The sequence below is a fragment of the Cricetulus griseus genome, chromosome 4 (genome assembly GCF_003668045.3).
Source record: "Cricetulus griseus strain 17A/GY chromosome 4, alternate assembly CriGri-PICRH-1.0, whole genome shotgun sequence".
NCBI classification, from domain to species: domain Eukaryota; kingdom Metazoa; phylum Chordata; class Mammalia; order Rodentia; family Cricetidae; genus Cricetulus; species Cricetulus griseus.
The window spans coordinates 39,096,482-39,116,534 of record NC_048597.1 but is presented as its reverse complement, the minus strand read 5'-3'; the positions used below and the strand labels follow the sequence as shown (position 1 = coordinate 39,116,534).

The 20,053-nt window shown below is 37.9% G+C and overlaps 1 protein-coding gene across 3 annotated transcripts in view; it reads right to left on the bottom strand.

Annotated features, from left to right (window-relative positions):
- Alcam (activated leukocyte cell adhesion molecule) overlaps positions 1-20,053 on the bottom strand; it is a 182,812-nt gene that overhangs the window by 77,283 nt on the left and 85,476 nt on the right. The window lies entirely within an intron of this gene.

Below are 20,053 nucleotides of genomic sequence, written 5' to 3'. Positions count from 1 at the left end.
CAAACCCCTTGCCTCAAATATCAAGTATCTACATGGAAGAGGAAGTGATAAGATTGGAAAAGAGAGATGGTGAATGACTTCAAGGAAATAGTGTTGTCCAGTTATAAGAGAACTGAAGTATATATTAACTTATAGAATCTGACAGCATGCACAATTCCAAACCAGATAAAATCCCAGCATGGAAAAGGAGAAGGGAACACAAAGTCCCACTCCTAACAAAGAAACTTTTTGCAATGATACTTACTAGGAAAGGGAAAAATCAGTTTTCTTTAATAGAGTTTCATACTCCAGGGCAGGTCCCATGCCCAGAAGTATTTGACCAATACCAAAGGAACTGCATGTTTTGTTTGTTTTAGTAATTTTTGTGTTACTGACTTTTTCTTTGGATGTTTGATTTTTGGGGGGAGAGAAAGAGAAAGAGAGTGAAAGAGAGAGAGAGAGAGAGGGAGAGAGAGAGAGAGAGAGAGAGAGGGGGGGAACATGAACTTGAGTGATAAGGGAGGTGGAGAGGAATCTGGGAAGACTTAGGGGAAGGGAAATAATAAGATCAAAATATACTGTATGAAAACATCACAAAAGAAGAAAGGAAAGAAGGGAAGATGGGAGAGAGGGAGTTAGGGAAAGAAGGGGAGAGGATGGGAGGGTGAGGGTGAGTAAATCCCAATTAAATAGAGTATGTTTTTCTATGCCCGGGAGAATGTGAGACTTGTGATGTCACTTTTATTCTTCCTTCATAAAATACTTAATTTCATCGGGTTCCTGAGAAATTTGAAAGGTGGTTTTAAGGAAGCACCTCCTTCCATTCCAATCCATACAGGACACACCCAGACACCAAATTCTCAGCACAAAAGAGATTTATTACTCTGGGTGAGCAAGCTGGATGAGGAAGCTTCTTCTGGATCAGGCAAAATCAGACAGCAAGCAGCAGCAGCAGCAGCAGATGTTTTTTTGTTTTTTTTTTTTCTTTTTTTTTCTTTTGGAGGTGTAGGCTTCAGAGAGAAAGTGTGTGTGTGTGTGTGTGTGTGTGTGTGTGTGTGTGTGTGTGTGTGTATTAGGGTGAGTAGGTCAGCCCTGATTGGACAGGTTAGTCAGCCTAGGCAAATAATGAATTTTGATCGTTGGACCTTGGTGTTTAGTCTCAGGAATGAGTCGGTGGCCAAATTCAGGAATGGACTTTGGAGGTCAGCATTAGGAATGTAATCTAATGTTTTGTAGTAAGGAAGAAGGAAAGAGAGGATGGGGCAAAACCATCTTTGCCATACTCAGGCCTGTTCGAGAGCCCTTCAATGGTGATTTTAGTAAAAGAAATAAGATTATTTTGATAAGCACCTATAAACTTCTCTTCTTGAGCCTTTTAGAATTTTTTAATTTGCCCTTGGTGTTCCTTCTGGCATACAATTACTAGAGAGGAGAATAAATTGTTTTATTCTACAATAAAGCAAATGAAGCCAGAAACTTAAAGTCTAAGGCTCCTCCTAGATGCATATATACTCTGCTTGGTCCAATTCAGTGCTAGCAGGGATATCAGAAGTCTGACATGGTTCTCCTTGGGAAAACATCAAGGCATCAGGTGGTTCATCTTCAGTTCTTGAGGCTCATAGTAGAATGTTTTCCGGCTCTTTCCAAATTTTCCAAGCTCTCTGCATTTAGTTTTAAATCCTATTCCTTAATCCTCAAAGCCAGGAACTAACTTTATGTCTATATCTTTAACTGCAGCCAGAGTCTTTCCCTGTTTATAAGTAGTGGTTATGTTGAGAACTCCTAGATAACCCATGGTAACCACTCCACCACAATGTCCTCATCAATATCACATGACCAAAGTCTTTGGCCTTGTAAAGTTATATTTTTCTAGGTTCTGAGTGCAGAGCACTCATTAGAATATCATCATGGGGTACTAAATAAATGTGACTTGCTAACATTGCTATTATTTTCACTATTTCATTGGTATTGAAGGGTGAACACACATCTTCAGTTTCATACAGCATATGTGCTATCTCATGGCTTTCTCTCTAAACATTTCTCTGATAATTAATCAGCTGACAAGTGACTGAAGCCATTTAGACAAAACCTTTCAGTTGTGCTGATTTTGCACGGTTCACAATACATGTTTTCCTTCATTGAAGTAATATTTTATATTACAATAGTAAGTATAAAATTTATAATCAATGTTAATACTGTTTGAAATTGAATTAAAAATAATTTAAAAAATCAAGCTACATTACTGAATTTCCACAATCAGTGAAAAATCAAGCCAAAAAGTTATGGTACTTAGAAGTTATCCTAAAACATATTAAGGTAAGTATTTCTAATTGCTAGAATACTTTAAATTAATTCAGCACTTAATTTGGAATAAAGTGAAGTTTTAGAGCCCAAATATTAAATTTCTATATTATTTTTTATTGCTTGCTTTTGATTTTCTTACCTCTTATGTTCTCAAAGTCCTGAATTAACATAATTGCTTACTAAGAAAAAAAATAGCACTCTGAGGTATGAATAATTATCTCATTTCTAATTTATCATAGTGCTATATTGCCAATACAATAGTATAATATAGGCTCTATATTGGTTCAAGTGGACCATCAAAATATTTTTTGACATTTCTGGATTAAAGTTTGACAACAGTTATCCATAAATCATATTGCTTCCTACAATCTAGAGCTAACTCTCTTAACAACTATTCTTCCTAAAGAACACACACAAACACACCTCACAAATATACATGCATACACAAACGCACTTCACAAACATATATCCACAAACACACCTCACACAAACATACGTATACAAACAAGCATACATACACACAGACACACCTCACAAACATACATGCACACATAAACACACCTCACAAATATACATCCACAAATGTACACCCCCACACAACATACCTCACAAACATTCATATAGACACAAACATACATATAGAAACAAGCATGCATACACACAAAACACCTCACAAACAAGCACACACACACACACACACACACACACACACACACACACACACACACAAGAACACCTCAGAAAACATACATATACATACAAACACACCTCACAATTAAGCATAAACACACACAAACACACCTCACAAACATACATATGGAAACAAGCATACATACACACAAACAACCTCACACACAAGCATAAACACACTAACACACCTGATGAACACACATATACAAAAAAACATGCATATAAACACACCTCAAAACATAAAAGTACAAGCAAGGATATATACGTACAAACACACCTCACAAACATACATACACAAACAAGTATACACACTCACAAAAATACATACATACACACAAATACAGCTCACAAAACACATAATACAAACATATATACATAAACAAGCATACATGCATAAACATACATACACAAACAAGCATACACATACACACAAACAAACACCTCAGAAATATACATACACAAACAAGCATACATACATACAAAGTTTTATCTCAACAATTACTAAAATTTTATCAGAAATAGTGAGAGGGGATATATATATATATATATATATCCTCTGAAAATAATATTTTTCCTTCAATTTAAAATATACTAAGGTCAAGAGGGTTCTGTGTCCTGTTGTCCCATAGGAAACCAGAACTGACATTACTTACTGTTTATTTTGTGGAGCTGAAACAATTTGATTTATCATGGCCACTTGACATTGCTCCTCTGGTACAATCAGCTGAATGTTTGAGAACAGGTTGGGAATGAAAAGGAAAGAAAGCACTGGCATCTAGAAAATGTGAGATAAGAAAACTTGTCCACAGTGCCTAAGTCAGGAAGAGACCTAGAACCAAGAAACTCTCCGAAAAAGATATATATGAATGAAAGGCCCGTTATGAATCTCATTTCCTAAAAGTCTTTGGTAGGTGAACAAAATATCTTAAAACAGAATCCACTGTCCAATAAGAGTGGTAGGAACTGATGGCAACAACACTTGGGCCACTCTCTACAGTGTCATTGGAATGGCTGGAATGTGAAAAACAACACAGCAAGCAGCAGTAACCCAGCCAGTGAGTTCCAGCGATATGCAGAAAGTAAAACAAAGAAAGTTTGGTTGTTTTGAACAGCAGGAGGATTTTGTGCCCTCTGTTCCTGTACATCATTAAGGGAATCAAGTTCACCTTCATCTAAATAAAACAAATCAAGTCATGCCTAGAGGCATAATAAACTTGTACATTTATATAGACAGATACATATGCACACAAACACACAACACACACACACACACACACACACACACACACACACACACACACACATGTTCTGGGCAATGAAATGTTCTGGAGGAGAAAAAATTCAAAATGACTAAAATATAGCCATTTAATTGCAGAATTATATTAAAAAACTATGCTTTGGGCTTCCCCTTCTGCTGACTCATCACAGACCAGACCAGGTGAGCGATCCCCTGCTTTTACCCAACTTCTGTCCTAAGCGCCATCCACCCAGATCCCTCCAGGCTTGTCCCTGCTTGAAACAGACACGCCCAGGCAGGGAGGAGCTCCCTGAATCTGGGTACAGGACACTCTTCCTTCCCCTTCCGCCGACTCATCACAGACCAGACCAGGAGGATCCCTATGGAGGCCTAACTCCTGCAGAGTGAGCAGACTACGAGGAGAGGCAAGACCATCCAGAGCTTCGGACATTGAATTCCTGGCCCACACACACTACAGAGTAACAAGAGGAGATAGAGAGATCCTTCCTGCACTCACTGGAAAAAGATATGGGAAGAAGACAGAATAAGAACTCGCTCAACAACAGAAAGACCAATATGACACCACCAGAATCTAGGGACTCCACTCCAGCAAGACCTGAAAAGCCCAACATAGTGCATGAAGATGAGATGGACCTCAAAAATTATCTCAGCAAGATGATAGAGACCTTCAAAGAGGAAACAAGAAAATCCCTTAAAGAAATAGAAGAAAAAGCAAGCAAAAAATTACAGGAAATAGAGGAAAAGACAAACCAAAAAATTCAAGAAATAAACAAATCTCTTAAAGAAGCTAAAGAAACCCAAAATAAAACAACCAAACAAGTGAAGGAAGCGCTTGAAACAGTTCAAAGCATGAAAGCTGAATTAGACACAATAAAGAAAACACAGAATGAGGCGATGCTGGAAATGGAAAGACTGGATAAACGATCAGGATCTAAAGACATGAGTATAACTAATAGAATCCAAGAGACAGAAGAGAGAATCTCAGCTATTGAAGACTCGCTAGAGGATATACATTCATCAACCAAAGAAAACCTCAAGTCCAACAAATCCCTAACACAAAATATCCAGGAAATATGGGACACCGTGAAAAGACCAAACCTAAGAATAATAGGTGTAGAAGAAGGTGAAGAAACACTGCTCAAAGGTACAGAAAACATATTCAACAAAATCATAGAAGAAAACTTCCCCAACCTACAGAAAGATATGCCTATGAAAGTACAAGAAGCTTATAGGACACCAAACAGACTGGACCACAAAAAGAAGTCCCCCCGACACATAATAATCAAAACTCCAAATCTACAGAATAAAGAGAAAATATTAAGAGCTGCAAAGGAAAAAGGCCAAGTAACATATAAAGGCAAACCAATTAGAATCACACCTGACTTCTCAATGGAAACTCTGAAAGCCAGAAGGTCTTGGATAGATACCCTACAAGCACTAAGGGAGCATGGATGTCAACCCAGACTACTGTACCCAGCAAAACTTTCAATCATTATAGATGGAGAAAACAAGATATTCCATGACAAAAACAGATTTAAACAATACATATCCACAAATCCAGCACTACAGAAGGTTCTGGAAGGAAAACTCCAACCCAAGGAACATAACTACATGCACAAGAACACAGGCAATAGATAATCTAATTTTGCCAAACACAAAAAGAAGCAGGAGGGCAAAATCCACACACAATGACACCACCAACAATAAATCCAAAACAAACAAGAACCAACAATCAATGGACAATAATATCCCTAAATGTCAATGGTCTTAATTTACCCAGAAAAAGATATAGGCTAACAGAATGTATACGAAGACAGAATCCATCCTTCTGCTGTTTACAAGAAACACACCTCAACTTCAAAGACAGGCGATACCTCAGAGTAAAAGGATGGGAAAAGATTTTCCAATCAAATGGCCTCAAGAAACAAGCCGGTGTAGCAATCCTAATATCTAACAAATTGAACTTTAAACTAAAATCAATCAAAAGAGATGAAGAAGGGCATTTCTTACTCATCACAGGAAAAGTCCATCAAGATGAAATCTCAATCCTGAACATCTATGCTCCAAATACGAAGGCACCCACATTTGTGACAGAAACATTAGTAAAGCTCAAACCACACATAAAACCACACACACTTATAGTAGGAGACTTCAACACCCCCCTTACACCATTGGACAGAACCTCTAGACAGAAACTTAACAAAGAAACAAAGGATCTGAAAGAAGTTATGATCCAACTGGGTTTAACAGATATCTATAGAACATTCCATCCAAACACAAAAGAATATACCTTCTTCTCAGCGCCACATGGAACCTTCTCAAAAATTGACCACATAGTTGGCAGCAAAGAAAACCTCCACAGTTACAAAAGTATTGAAATAACCCCCTGTATCTTATCAGACCACCATGTATTAAAGCTGGAATTCAACAGCAATATGAATTGCAGAAAACCTACATTTGCGTGGAAAATGAATAACTCCCAATTGCACCATTCTTGGGTTGAGGAAGAAATAAAAAAACAAATTAAAGACTTCCTAGAATTTAATGAGAATGTGGACACAACATACCCAAACTTATGGGACACTCTAAAAGCAGTGCTAAGAGGAAAGTTCATAGCACTAAGTGCCCACATGAAGAAACTGGAGAAAAGTCACATTAGAGAACTGACAGAACAACTGAAAGCTTTAGAGCAAAAAGAAGCAAACACACCAAGGAGGAGTAGACGCCAAGAAATAATCAACCTGAGGGCCGAAATCAACAAAGTAGAAACTAGGAAAACAGTACAAAGATTCAATGAAACAAAGAGTTGGTTCTTTGAGAAGATCAACAAGATAGACAAATCTCTAGCCAAACTAATCAAAAGGCAGAGAGAGAGCATGCTAATTAACAAAATCAGAAATGAAAAGGGGGATATAACAACGGACACTGAGGAAATCCAGAGAATCTTTAGGTCATACTTTGAAAACCTGTATTCCACAAAATTGGAAAATCTAAAGGAAATGGACAGCTTTCTGGATAAATATCACTTACCAAAATTAAATCAAGATCAGATAAACAGTTTAAATCGACCTATAACCCCTAATGAGATAGAAGCAGTAATCAAAAGCCTCCCAACCAAAAAAAGCCCAGGGCCAGATGGCTTCACTGCAGAATTCTACCAGAAATTCAAAGAAGAGCTAATTCCAGTACTCCTCAAACTGTTCCGCACAATAGAAGCAGATGGGATATTGCCAAACTCTTTCTACGAGGCTACAATCACTTTGATACCCAAGCCACACAAAGATAAGACTAAGAAAGAGAACTACAGACCTATATCCCTCATGAACATTGATGCTAAAATACTCAATAAAATATTGGCTAATCGAATCCAAGAACATATCAGAAAAATCATCCACCACGATCAAGTAGGCTTCATCCCAGGAATGCAAGGATGGTTCAACATACGAAAAACCATTAATGTAATCCACCATATAAACAAACTGAAAAAGAAAAACCACATGATCATCTCACTAGATGCTGAAAAAGCCTTTGACAAAATCCAACATCCCTTCATGATAAAGATCTTGGAGAGAACAGGAATAACAGGAACATATCTAAACATGATAAACGCGATATACACCAAACCAATAGCCAACATCAAACTAAATGGAGAGAAACTCGAAGCTTTTCCTCTAAAATCAGGAACAAGACAAGGATGTCCACTCTCTCCATACCTCTTCAATATTGTACTTGAAGTTCTAGCTAGAGCAATAAGACAAGAACAGGAGATCAAAGGGATACAAATTGGAAAGGACGAAGTTAAACTTTCACTATTTGCAGATGACATGATAGTCTACATAAGTGACCCGAAAAACTCTACCAGGAAACTCATACAGCTGATAAACACCTTCAGCAAGGTAGCAGGATACAAAATTAACTCAAAAAAATCTGTAGCCCTACTGTATACAGATGATAAACTCAATGAGAAAGAAATCATGGAAACATCACCTTTCACAATATCCACAAGCAACATAAAATATCTTGGGGTAACACTAACCAAAAAAGTGAAAGACCTGTACAATAAGAACTTTGAGACTTTAAAGAAAGAAATTAAAGAAGATACCAGAAAGTGGAAAGATCTCCCATGCTCTTGGATAGGCAGAATTAACATAGTAAAAATGGCAATCCTACCAAAAGCAATCTACAGATTCAACGCAATCCCTATCAAAATCCCAACACAGTTTTTCACAGACATTGAAAGAACAATACTCAACTTTATATGGAAAAATAAAAAACCCAGGATAGCCAAAACAACTCTTTACAATAAAAGATCTTCTGGAGGCATCACCATCCCTGACTTCAAGCTCTACTATAGAGCCATAGTTCTGAAAACAGCTTGGTATTGGCACAAGAATAGACAGATAGACCAATGGAATCGCATTGAAGACCCAGATATTAATCCACTCACCTACGAACACCTTATTTTTGACAAAGGTGCTAAATCCATACAATGGAAAAAAGATAGCATCTTCAACAAATGGTGCTGGCACAATTGGATTCGGACATGCAGAAAATTGCAGATTGATCCATACCTGTCACCATGCACGAAACTTAAGTGTAAATGGAACAAAGATCTCTCCATAAATCCAGCCACACTGAATCTTCCAGAAGAGAAAGTGGGAATAACGGGAATAACCCTTGAACAAATTGGCACAGGAGAATGATTCCTGAACATCATGCCAGAAGCACAGACACTGAGGTCTGCAATCAATAAATGGGACCTCCTGAAACTGAGAAGCTTCTGTAAAGCAAAGGACACAATCAGTATTACAAAATGACCACCCATAGAATGGGAAAAGATCTTCACCAGCCCCACACCTGACAGAGGACTGATTTCCAAAATATACAAGGAGCTCAAGAAGCTAGCCACCAAAACACCATACAATGAAATTAAAAAGTGGGGTGCAGAACTAAACAGAGATTTTTCAACAGAGGAATCTGAAATGGCTGAAAGACACTTAAGAAAGTGCTCAAAATCCTTGGCCATCAGAGAAATGCAACTCAAAACAACTCTGAGATACCACCTCACACCTGTCAGAATGGCTAAAATCAAAAATACCAATGACAACCTATGCTGGAGAGGTTTCGGAGAAGAAGGAACACTCCTCCATTGCTGGTGGGAGTGTGAACTTGTAAGACCACTTTGGAAATCAGTATGGCGGTTGCTCAGAAAAATGGGAATCAATCTACCTCAAGATCCAGCCATTCCTCTCTTGGGTATATACCCAAATACTGCATGTCCATACAACAAGGACATATGTTCAACCATGTTCATAGCAGCATTGTTTGTAATAGCCAGAACCTGGAAGCAACCTAGATGCCCCTCAACTGAAGAATGGAAAGAGAAAATGTGGTACATTTATACAATGGAGAAAAATGCAATGGAATCTTGAAATTCGCAGGCAAATGGATGGAACTAGAAGAAACCATCCTGAGTGAGGTAACCCAATCACAAAAAGACAAACATGGTATGTACTCACTCATATATGATTTTTAGACATAGAGCAAAGGTTTACCAGCCTATAATCCTCTTCCCCAAAGAAACTAGAAATCATGAATGACTCTAAGGGATAAATGGACCCCAGGAATGGGAAGTGGCATAAACTCCCGAGCTAATTGAGAGCATGAGGGTAGGGGAGTGGGTGCTGCCACAATAAGAGCACAAGAAGAAGAGGAGAGGAGAAGAAATGGAGGAGCAGATATATTGAGTTGGGGGAAGAATAGAGGAGAGAGAGCAGGATGAGAGATACCATATCAGAGGGAGCCACTATAGGTCCGAGAAGAGATCTGGAACTAGAAAGATCTCCAGAGACCTACAAGGATGACATGATCTGACAGTCCAGGCAGTGGAGGAGAGGATGGCCTAGAAGCCCCTCCCCTAGAATGAGAGTGATGACTACTCTCTATGCTATCCTAGAGTCCTCATCCAGTGGCTGATGGAAGCAGAGACAGACATCCACAGAAATACACTGAGCTGAATTCTGGAACCTAGTTGAAGAGAGGGAGGAATGAAGAACGAAGGGGTCTGTACCAGGTTGGAGAAACCCACATAAACAGTTGGCCTGAAAAAGGGAAAGCATATCGACCCCAGACGCTCTTTGGGAGGCCAGTACGGGACTAATTCAGCCCCCTGATCATGGATGCCATCGGGAGGCCCCTGCACTCCTGGGAGCTTCCGGAGGTGGACTGGCTTTTTGCCCTGGTGTATGTGGGGGACTTTGAGAGCCCATCCCACTTGAAGGGATGCACTCTGTCTCTGAACACATGGGGAGGGACCCAGGCCCAGCACAGGAAGATTTGGTGGACTTGGTGGATCCCCCGTTGGAGGCCCTACCCTGCCTGGGGAGTGGTGGGTGGATGGGGTGGGGGGTAGGTTGGAGGTGGGGGAGAAGGAATGGGGGTAAGGGGAGGGAGAGGGAGAGGGGAAGTACATGTGAAACAAGCCTGTTCCCTAACTTGAATTAATAATAATAAAGAGAGAGAGAGAAAAAAAAAAAAAAAACTATGCTTTGGCATTTTGGGTGGCAATTTTTCTAAGCAGCACTGGACAGTCAATTGACCTTTTTACCAGACTATCCTGTTTCTTGTGAGAGAGCTGATAACTGTTGTCCTGTATTTTGTTTAGAACAAATGACTTGATACACAGCTAGTTCTGGATGACTATTGTCACCAATGCAAATGTCTGGCATTTCAATACATACAGCGCACACAGATTTGCTTTTTTACCTTAAGTCATCAAAATATAATGTGCACTGCAATATGAAAGCACAGAGGTGTTTATTGTCATCACAGGAGCGCATGTAGAAAATGGAAGTGTCAGCACTTCCTGCCACCAGGTCCTACTGAATCAGAATGTTGGCAGTATCACAGATGTTTTGTATGCAGGTCAAGCTTGAGAGCCCTGAATTGGAACAGAGCAGTCCCAAACTGCAGGCTTGACTGTGATCGACTGTCTTCACTCAGGACATCATGGTTTCATTTTATTGCATCTCATTGTTTTTCCTTTAGATAGTCTTCAGTCCACTCTCATAGAGTCTTTTTGTTGTACAATATATTCTTGGAACAAAAATACTTCACTGATAAATATGGTTTAAACAAGCTGTTCTTTTCATTGTTTACAAATGGATGTTACCAGGCTTGCTTTTGTCTTGAATCAGCTGTTTTTGCACGTCAAGTCGTACTATATATCATACTGGTTCAGTCCAATCCCCTTGCCCCATTTTGCAAGATAAGAAACTAATGTAGGGAAGCTGAGTGATTCATTTCTCACATTAATCACGCACTAATGTGTTGTAGTCTCACTTCGTATAGTCCTACACATTCATTTTATTGTTCAGTTCTTTCCTCCCCCTTACTCCTTGTTGAAATTCCTGAATTCTGTCTTTGCCGAGTATTAATGTAAAGAGTGCTTAATGGATTTAGTTTACCTTCTATTCCTCCCAACATGCACTGTCAACACTTTTTACTAAATTTCTGATTCATTAATAGCTTACATTTAGTTCTGTCATTGCTATAGGAACAGTGTCCAAACCAGAATTTGTTTCCCCTAGAATTCTTCTGGTACCCATTTCTGCCTCTACTCGACTTTATAGTCAGATTGGTTATATCTTTTCAAGCTCCTCGGTCACTGTTGGCTCAACCTAGGAACTCTTTTTAACCTTTCAACTCAATCTTTTTCCACCTCTGCGGCGTCCACCCTTGACCAGCAAGAAAGACGCCACACCGAGGAATCTTCTTCAAACACAGTTTAATCGGGAACCTCTTTGCTTTTACAGTGTATAATGGCGGCGGCGGCCCCGGGCCGAGGGAGACGGGGCCTGATATAGCCTACATCTACCAATCACCTAACCCTACGTGGCACGCCAGGATAGGTTGTCTCCAAGTAGAATTAAGAGGATACATGACCTTTACCATATTTGGAGTTGTTTACCACAGAGAGCGCTCACCGACGGGCTGGCGGAGGGCGGAAACCGGCGCCATCTTTTGGGTGCGGTTTTCTGCAGCTCCCTACACACCTCCATCTCTAGCTCTCCTGAGTGCATTTTGTTTTCCAACTGTGTCTTTATAGTCACATCTTTGGAGTTAAGAGAAAAAGACTCAACTGTATATATCCTCTGTTGCATACTTACTTCTAAGAAATACTAGTGTTATTCATGGCAAAAGTACAATTGTTAGGAAGTCATAGCATCTATCAAAAGAAACATGTTTCCCCAGTTTCCATTTCTTGAGGTCCCTTCTAGCTCTTACATTATTTGTCCTCTTTGCATTGTTTTTCTTGTACTTTTCGGTGTAGAAGGTAGAGGAGCATAGCAGAGGATTACTTTATTCCCCAATTGCCTATGTATTGCATAAATCAGAAGTTGGCACTGCTAAATTGAATTTTAGTGTAAAGCTCCTCTTCTTACACACTCTTTTTGGTGCAAGTTTAGTGCTAGCCAAGGGCAGAGACTGTGTAAAGATTTAAGTTTACCCAAACTCGTCTGTAACAAGGAATATTAATTCATGTGGAATCTCATTTGGGACGAATTCTCTAAAAGGATCTGAGAGTTAGATACAGCTGAAAGATGTTAGAAGGAGCCTTGGTAAAGGAAAGTAGCGATGAACACAAGAACATTTTGCATGGTTAGATTTAAATAAATTAAAGAAAAAAACCACAACTGGTTATTCTGTCTTTTAAATTCATGACTCTTGAATCTTAGCTAGTTCCCAAATGAAAGCTTTCCCTATTTTTAGGGCAATAGATAAAACTCTTGCAAAACTAGGCAGAAATTCTCTTGCTTCACTGGTAACCTACTTTGAATCTTAGCCTAGCAGAACAACTGAAAAAAGAAAAAAAAAACCCAAGTAAGCAATGTTGTGTGCTCTGCTTAGAAAGATAGTAGACTGTGCAATTCACTGTTTAAAATAACCTAATTTCAAGTCAAGTTATTTTAAAAGTACAATCTGTACATTTTAATGTCAAACCTTATGCTACTAATTTTAAAATTAGTGTTAAAAGATAAATAAAAGTTATTTCCTGAAGGAAGCTTTCTACCTATAATTTCAGAAATTCCTTTGGACTGGTTAACTGTCAGAAGCTAACCTTCCTAAATTCCCCTTCTCCAGTGAATTAATTTAGCTCTCTGCATATGTATCCTGTTCCACTAAGACAACAATACATTTTTTTTAACAGATGTGCATTATCTAAGTCATACAAGATAAGAATTTGCAATGATGCAGAGGAGCAAATAAGAAAAATGAAGTAATAGCACTCTAATAAAAAGCCAAATGTAGAGGGTACAACTCTGATCTCAACACTGGGGAGGCCAAGACAGGGATGTTTCTGAGGCTTCCAGGCTTGCCAACCCAGACATGCACAGAGCTGAGTTCTAGGTTCAGTGAAAGGCCTTTACTCAAATCAGGATAGAAAGTGATTGAAAAACTTGACATTGATTTCTGAGCCTATGTACATTGTCTGCATCCACAAATACATACATGCATATCAATGCACATACACATGACACACAATAATACACAATGATGTAGAACACATTCTCTCCTTATTAACACAACAACAACAACAACAACAAACACACACACTCAAAAATATCAATTCCCCTTAATATGGACTTGGTCATGCAATCTGTTCCCTTTCTACCCTTCTTTCTTTAAGAAGAGTGATGAGATTACATAAGAATAATATGAAGACATAATCGAAGCTTGCCTGATGCCCATTTGAAAGGTATAGTATACACTGGACTTTATAAGCTGGTACAATAGTTTTTATTTGTAGAACAGTAATTCACGTGAAAATTTAGTAAGTGCTACAGTACTTTAAATAGCTGAGTACAGTAAGCATGCACTATGCAGAAAATGCTTTTCAGAAATCAAGCTGAGCTTCAGAAGTATCCATGATGTTTTAAGCTCTCTATTCAATACAACAGACTGACGACTCTCCCAATAGAACGATTACTGCCATGCCAGCCCCGTGGGGTGCTGGCGTATGGAACATGAGAAAATCAGAGCTTTTGTCTAAAGACTTTAAATCTAGACAGGTTCAAAGTTACTAAAAATAGACGAACACTTAATTTTAAGGACTTGTTAAAATTTCTTGAAATAACTGTTTAATCCCCCAAATTTTGTACATAATAATTTTCTAAGAAGAAATCTGACCTTGTTATCAGTCTAATGTTAGGTAGAAATTCAAGAGGAACAAACCCTTACTAGTCTGATTTTAGAAACGATTCTTTTAGGCAAATTGATATAATTTGTGTTAATCTATGCAGCAGAACCCTAGCTTAACACTGCATGGCATTATTTGGATTCATTATAATTTTATGCTTTCTTTAAGACACCCTTCTAAGCTATGAAATTAACATTTATCATTAGGGTGCTTAGTAATAAATCAAATGCTATTTAAAAATATAAAGTAGTTCTTTTCATGTAAAAATGATCATGTGTAGGTAATTTCACATTGGTTAACCTAAAATCAAGGCTAGTAAATACATAATTTTAATATTTACAATCATTCAATAGCATAGGCAGATGGATAACACTATCTAGGAAAAATAGCATAACATTCTACCTACCCATTTTTATCTCATTTTTTTTCGGTTCCTGCTCTCTCTTTCTCCCCCCCTCCCTCCCCTCCCTCCCTCCCTCCCCTCCCCTCCGCCTCCTCCCTCCCTCCCTCCCCTCCTCCCTTCCTCCCTCAACCCTTGTGCATTTTGTTCTGGCTCAAACCCAAGCCTTGACATGTGCTAGGCATACACTCTTTCAACTACCCGCCTTTCACCTTGCTTGACTTGATTTGATTTTTAGTTTCATGAAGCAAATCATTTAAATTTTCTTGTTATGTACAATCTCCCCCTACCTCTCTCTGACTCTCTCACCCATAATGGCATACAACACCCTCCCCCATTGTAGTCTTGACTGCCACCTAAAAAATAAGGATTATCTGAGAGGTTTTTTTCCTGGACTTTCATAGAAGATTTCTTTGAAACCCTTATTAGCATCACCCTCAAAGCAAAACACAAGGGCTTCCTTGACTAGGGCTGGTTTGTGTCTAACTCTGGATGGTAGCGCTGTGGACACAGTGTCAGCTTTGCTCCATGCTTCATTAGAGATATAAAGCTTGATATTGTTAAAATATATTTGTTTTTATTTCTGTCTCCATATGTGAAAGAGCACCTAGATAATTTCACTAATTTAAGATTTAGTAGGCTAAAAACAGAGCAATGAAAAAGAAATCCAGGTAACTATATTTTAATTTTAGACAATTTCAGAATCTTTTCAAGATTTCTACCCCTTTAAAAACAGTTGTTTCTGGTTTGTCTGTGGGCTCAGTTAAAAAAAAAAAAGTTCTCCTAAGGTATGAGCAGGTACCAGTTCACTAACCTGCCAATTGTTTTTCTGCCTGAGCAAATCCTTCATTATGGGGACATAGCCATGACATCTGTTTATTCCACATGCTTCCATTGAAATCATATTAGCCTGTACCTGGGGATAATTGCTGCCCTGAACAAATGCCTTCAGAGGCTAATGCTCCATCCCCTGCCCTCTCTCATCATTGTACCTATTAACAGATACAACATCTCTGGGTATTTATTCATGGTGAGAATGACTGTCTGAAAGTCACTGACATTGATTTTCCTTAAGAATGGTGTTTTGATATGCACTTCAAGCATAGTGTACAAAGAAAAAATATAGACCATTTTGTTCATGAGGTCATGTGTTAGTATTGACCAGTCATATGATCCACTGACCTTTTAATCATCCCAAATCAGGCTGATGTTTTGTTACAATCGAATGGTGGCAACCAGATGTCACCAATGTGCCAACTATGGATCTTCTCAATTTATTTTCCCAATTCCTACAAAATATAAGTCATGCATCTAATAGAAAGACATTCAGTTGCTGGACTTTCCTGTTAGTGCTATTTTAGTATGCTTTTATATGACTGCTTTTCTCATACGAAATATGAATTTGACATTTGATGCCAGATAACTATGCTTGTTTATTTCCTATGATTGCAAGTGTCTTCCTTGCTGTTTCCAATACTGTATGTAACATATTGGAATGTGGAGGGAACTTCATTTTATTTGATCAACCCGACTCATTTTTATCTTAAAGTAAGAAAAAGGAACAAAGAGTGATTCTGAGAGGCTTAACAATTCATCACTTAAAATAGTCTTCCTAATGTAATTGGGTTTTATAAAATGGCAGACAGGCTACACTCTAGCATTCAGTATATGGAAAATTATAAATTTGATGAAAATTGTTTCATTTTTGTATGTTATCATCTCATCTCCACTTGTCTCCTTTTAACTTTTGTTTAGTGTGATCTCCATTCATAACATCCCAAGTAACTAAATGTTTCTTTACTCTCCTCATCCTATCATCAGTGAGTTTTTTCCTTTACATCTTCCATTTGGTTACTAAAATTAGCCATCTATACAGGCAATGAAATATGGGATATTGGAATATTCCTGGATTTATCTACCATCAATTGCCCCAGCATGAATTCCAAAGTCTTCCTACTATCCTTCACTGATGCCTGTCAAGTGAACTGTCATTCCCCCATTATCCCATAATGCACTATAATGCTTAACATATAGTAGGTAGTTCACAAATGTTTCATTGGTGAATAAATAAAAAAATGAGTAAAGGATGATTGTGTCATCCCAGACTTCATCTTGTTTATTGTAACACATTCCACTGTAGAGCCCATCTACCACTAGACTTTCTTCCTTCAAGCTGAGGCTTCAAGAAATGTTTTGAAGGATGAAATCTTAGACAAAAAATGAAATCAATATTGTGGCTTGTTTTCTATGAATACCTTTAGATTGACTACCTGGGCAGTGAGAAATGTAATGGTTTCCACAATAACTAACAGCTTTTCTTCTCTCCAGTTAGCCATGATCTCCTGAGATACCGTTTTGTTTTTGTTTGTTTGTTTATTTTTGTTTTGTTTTGTTCTGTTTTTTTCTAAAGCAGCTCAGTGTTTGTTGTAAAAAGTGACTCATGGTGGAAACCTGACTACATATTTTAGTTCTAATTCATGAACAAAACTAAATTACACTGTTCTATAAACTTTAAATGAAAAGTCATAGTATGAACAAAGCAATTAAAATGAGCTATAGGCTGTACAAATATACTGATCAAGCTACAGAGTGACTTCTATCTCAGATTTATTGTAATGTATGCCCCATTTTTGACCTGGTCTCAACCATGTGCTTATATTCCAAATGGCAAGCCACTCTGATGATCTTTACATGATACACTTATTCTGAAAGAGACAAGTTACATACTGATAATAATAATGACTCATCATTGCCTAATACATCCTCTGTGTTACAAAAGCTCTTATTTGAGTGTACACATTTTCCCTTATAATGTTAATTAGTATTAGTAAAAAACAATCAGGTTTTCAGCAACATTTCAGAGTTTTTGTTAAGCTTTCTTCTCAGAAGTAGTTTCTAGTCATAAAACAAATTAAAAACTTCATTTAATCCAGAAGTTTCAGGTATATTTCATAAAGTGGTAAAGAAGCTAATGCATTTCTCATATTGGAGCTGAAGATGTGGTTTATCTTTAATATATTGACCAACCAGTTCAATAACCCACTTAAGATTTTATAAAGACTAAGACATAACAACACAAAGGAAACTGTAACTTTATATTTGTACTATCAAAAAACCCTCTGTTATCTGGGGATAAAGGTCAGCAACTGAGCACTTTCCCAGCATGCTAGGGGTCATGGGTTTGATACCTTGCACTGGGAAAAACAAAACATATTAAAAAAAATCACCTTTCATGTCTAGTTACATGTAACTTTGTTTTTCTTCTATTTTTAAAATTATCATATAATTAAATTATTTCTCCCTTCACTTTCCTTCTTCCAACCCCTTCTTCTTACCCTCCCTTGCTCTTTCACAAATTCATAACCTCTTTTTCATTGATATAAATGAGAAATACCAGTTTATTTTCTATTAGACGAGCTGTTTTATGTATCTCAGCATTTACTAATTGAGATATACTGCCTGTTTTCTTTGTTTCATTATTAATTTAATTTAGTGTACAAAGTAATGAATTTCATTATATTTTACACACGAGTGTTTCACCCTTTGTCCTAATTTATCTATTGTAATAGAAGCAGAAATTCAGTAAAATGAAAGTACTTCTTGATTCAGATTCTTTTTTTTTTTTTTGTCCAAAATACCATGTAAATTTTGTCTAGATTCTGGACTTTCATAGTATTATTCTTTGTGAAAGAGACAAACAAAAACCACTAATTCAGAAATAAATGCCACTTCAATCCACTTATCCCTAAGTATTTTAGTGCTTGCTACTGCATCTCTAACATGGGGACTGCTAACCAATGCTGTAAATGTTCCATACAATGGAAGAGATTGTAAAGTACTGCTTCCATTAGTGAAAGATGAAATTATAGTTATTTCTCATATGGGAAAATGAGTAGAAGTAAGCTAAAGATAATCTAAGTCTGGCCTCAAACTCCTTGCGTTCAGATGGTAATATCTAATCATAGGTTATAGGCTACTGTCATTGATTTAGTTTTGGCTTTGGGAACAGTTTCTAATATTGCATGTACATTCTAAAACCAGTGACATTTGCTTCTCTGGCCTTGTCCAGCAAACTGCATTCAGCAATTTTGTCTTAACTTTTTGGATAAAAGACACATTGCACTTTTCTCTCTTGCAGTTGCTGAGGCTTCCTATATTTATAAATAGTCTTAGCAAGAGAAAAAAGAAAACATCCCTGAGTCTCTCACACCTCAAGGTTGTGCTCCTTCAGCCTCTCTGGAGGGTCATGAGAGGGCAGTGAGAGGAGTGATGCACTGCCATGACCTGAACACAGGCTCATCCATCAGATGAGAGGATTCTGCTCTCTTGTGCCTTCTTTGCACTAGAGTGGAAACAATGGACAGAACCCCCAAAAGCAATTCTGTTCAATCACTTTGTGGGACTGAGGTAATAGATGACAGGGCTTATCTCCCTAGTAAGCACTTTCCAACATGAATACATTGTTCCTAGGAAATACATTTTATGTGAATTTTTATTTCATACACACAAGGGGTTTAAAGACCAGCAAATAAAAGTAAGATGAGAAAAGGAAGAAAACACCTAGCGTCAAGTTCCATGCTATGCACGGGAAACAGTTCTAACCCTGACATGGTCTTTTATGCTGCATGTTAGCCTAGCATGGCCCTTAACAATCTCCAATGACTGGCTTCTGAAGCCAGGCTCTGAGAGGATTTGGATCTGATCTCTGGGATTTTGTTAGGTCAAAGGCTCAGAATCCTACTCTATTTCAAAACCATCTCTCTTAAGACCATTTTAGATTTCAAAGTGTGCTCTCTCTCTCTCTCTCTCTCTCTCTCTCTCTCTCTCTCTCTCTCTCTCTCTCTCTCTGTCTCTCTCTGAGACACACACACACACCTCTCAATTCATCATATTTTAAAAGCAGAGAGAAAAAATGATGAAGCTAATTAACAGTGCTTCAGAGCCTGTTCATAGCATTAAGAGTTCTAACATGAATTTCTTTGAACCCCAAAGTGATAGTAGAGAAAGCTGGGGCAAAACAAATAGTGATTGAACATTTTCTCAAAAAAGAAAGAAGGACATAAGCTTATAGCTTTAAGAACTACTACTGCAAACCTTCACCAGGTATAGTGGTTCATGCTTTTAATCCCAGAAAGTTGTGTGGTCTAGCCAGGCAGAACTCTGAGTTTGAGACCAGCCTGGTCTACAGAGTAAGTGCTGGGATAAGAAGGGCTACACTGCG